Source organism: Oncorhynchus masou, unplaced genomic scaffold (assembly GCF_036934945.1).
Source record: "Oncorhynchus masou masou isolate Uvic2021 unplaced genomic scaffold, UVic_Omas_1.1 unplaced_scaffold_2125, whole genome shotgun sequence".
Lineage (NCBI taxonomy): Eukaryota > Metazoa > Chordata > Actinopteri > Salmoniformes > Salmonidae > Oncorhynchus > Oncorhynchus masou.
Window position 1 is genome coordinate 82,501 of NW_027008603.1, and position 2,334 is coordinate 84,834.

General features: G+C 54.1%; 1 pseudogene; it reads left to right on the plus strand.

Annotated features, from left to right (window-relative positions):
- The window catches only part of LOC135532942 (glutamine amidotransferase-like class 1 domain-containing protein 3, mitochondrial), a 5,802-nt pseudogene extending 3,699 nt beyond the window's left edge, over window positions 1–2,103 (plus strand).
- The last annotated feature ends 231 nt before the right edge of the window (window positions 2,104–2,334 follow it).

The window sequence follows — 2,334 nt, forward strand, 5'->3', positions numbered from 1 at the left end:
GCTAGGTAAGGAGTGGTCTAAATTAGGGTTAGGGCCTAAGGTAAGGGTGGTCTACATTAGGGTTAGGGCCTAAGGTAGGGTGGTCTACATTAGGGTTAGGGCCTAAGGTAAGGTGGTCTACATTAGGGTTAGGGCCTAGGAAAGGGTGGTCTACATTAGGGTTAGGGGCTAAGGTAAGGGTGGTCTACATTAGGGTTAGGGCCTAAGGTATGGGTGGTCTACATTAGGGTTAGGGCCTAAGGTAAGGGTAGTATACATTAGGGTTAGGGCCTAAGGAAAGGGTGGTCTACATTAGGGTTAGGGCCTAAGGTAAGGGTGGTCTACATTAGGGTTAGGGCCTAAAGGTAAGGGGTGGTCTACATTAGGGTTGGGCCCTAGAGAAAGGGTGGTCTACATTAGGGTTAGGGCCTAAGGAAAGGGTGGTCTACATTAGGGTTAGGGGCTAAGGTAAGGGTGGTCTACATTAGGGTTAGGGGCTAAAGGTAGGGTGGTCTACATTAGGGTTGGGCCCTAAGGTAAGGGTGGTCTACATTAGGGTTAGGGGCTAAGGTAAGGGTGGTCTACATTAGGGTTAGGGGCTAAGGTGAGGGTGGTCTACATTAGGGTTAGGGCTAAGGAAGGGTGGTCTACATTAGGGTTAGGGCCTAAGGTAAAGGTGGTCTACATTAGGGTTAGGGGCTAAGGTAAAGGGTGGTCTACATTAGGGTTAGGGCTAGGATTAAGGGTGGTCTACATTAGGGTTAGGGCCTAAGGTAAGGGTGGTTTACATTAGGGCCAGAGCTAAGGTAAGTGTGGTCTACTCCCTCCTCTCACCTCTCTCCTCTTCCCACCTCCTCTTCCTCCTCTCACCTCCTCTCCCTAACCTCTCCCTCCGCCTTCTCTTCCTCCTCTCCTCTCCTCCACCCTCCTCCGCCTCCCCATCCTCTCCTCTCCTCTCTTCTCCTCTCCCTCCTCTCCCTCTCACCTCCTCTCCCGAACCCCTCATCCGCCCTCCCTCTTCACTCCTCTCCCTCTCCCTCCACCCTCCCCTCCACCCTCCTCCGACTCCCCATCCTCTCCTCTCCTCTCTCTTCTCCTCCCCCTCCTCCTTCCTCTCACCTCCTCTCCTAACCCTCCTCCGCCTCCTCTTTGCTCTCCTCTCTCCTCACCCTCCTCCACCTCCCCTCCTCTCTCTCCTCTCTTCTCCCTCTCCCTCCTCTCCTCTCACCTCCTCTCGAACCCCTCATCCGCCTCCTCTTCCTCCTCTCCTCTCCTCCACCCTCCTCCCACCCTCCTCCGTCTCCCCATCCTCTCCTCTCCTCTTCTCCTCCCCCCTCCTCCTTCCTCTCCTCCTCTCCTAACCCCTCATCAACCTCCTCACTCCTCCTCTCTTCTCTCCCCCTCTCCTCCCCCTCCTCTCCTCCCCCTCTCCTCCCCCTCCCCATCCTCTCCTCTCTTCTCCTCCCCCTCCTCCTTCCTCTCACCTCCTCTCCCTAACCCCTCATCCGCCTCCTCCTCCTCCTCTCTTCTCCTCCCCCTCTCCTCCCCCTCCTCTCCTCCCCCTCCTCCCCTCCTCCCTCCCCTCCTCCTCTCTTCCTCCCTCTCCCCCCTCCCTCTCCTCCCCTCCTCTCCTCCCCCTCCTCCCCCTCCTCCTTCCTCTCACCTCCTCTCCTAACCCCTCATCCGCCTCCTCTTCACTCCTCTCCTCTCCCTCCCACCCTCCTCAAACCTCCCCATCCTCTCTCCTCTATTCTCTTCTCTCCCCCTCTTCCCCCTCCCCCTCTCCTCCCCCTCCTCTCCCTCCCCCTCCTCCTCTCCTCACTCCTCCCCCTCTCTTTTCCTCACCTTCCTCTCCCCTTCCCTCTCCCAGGTCCAGATGTTTGCCCCCAACGTGGACCAAATGCATGTAGTGAACCACTGTGAGGGAAACCCACGGCTGAGACACGCAACGTCCTAGAGGAAGTGCTCGAATCGCCCGCGGCGATGTGTCTGACCTTGCCAAGCTAGAATCACCGCCTTCCACGCCCTCGTTATCCCAGGTGAGCATTACTCCTTCATCTAGCACCAGCACTATATATTCTATATCTCTGTTACTATATCATCTCTCCTTTATTCTATACCTCTGTTACTATATCATCTCTCCTTTATTCTATATCTCTGTTACTATATCATCTCTCTCCTTTATTCTCTGTTACTATATCATCTCTCCTTTATTCTATATGTCTCTGTTACTATATCATCTCTCCTTTATTCTATGTCTCTGTTACTATATCATCTCTCCTTTATTCTATATCTCTGTTACTATATATCATCTCTCCTTTATTCTATGTCTCTGTTACTATATCATCTCTCCTT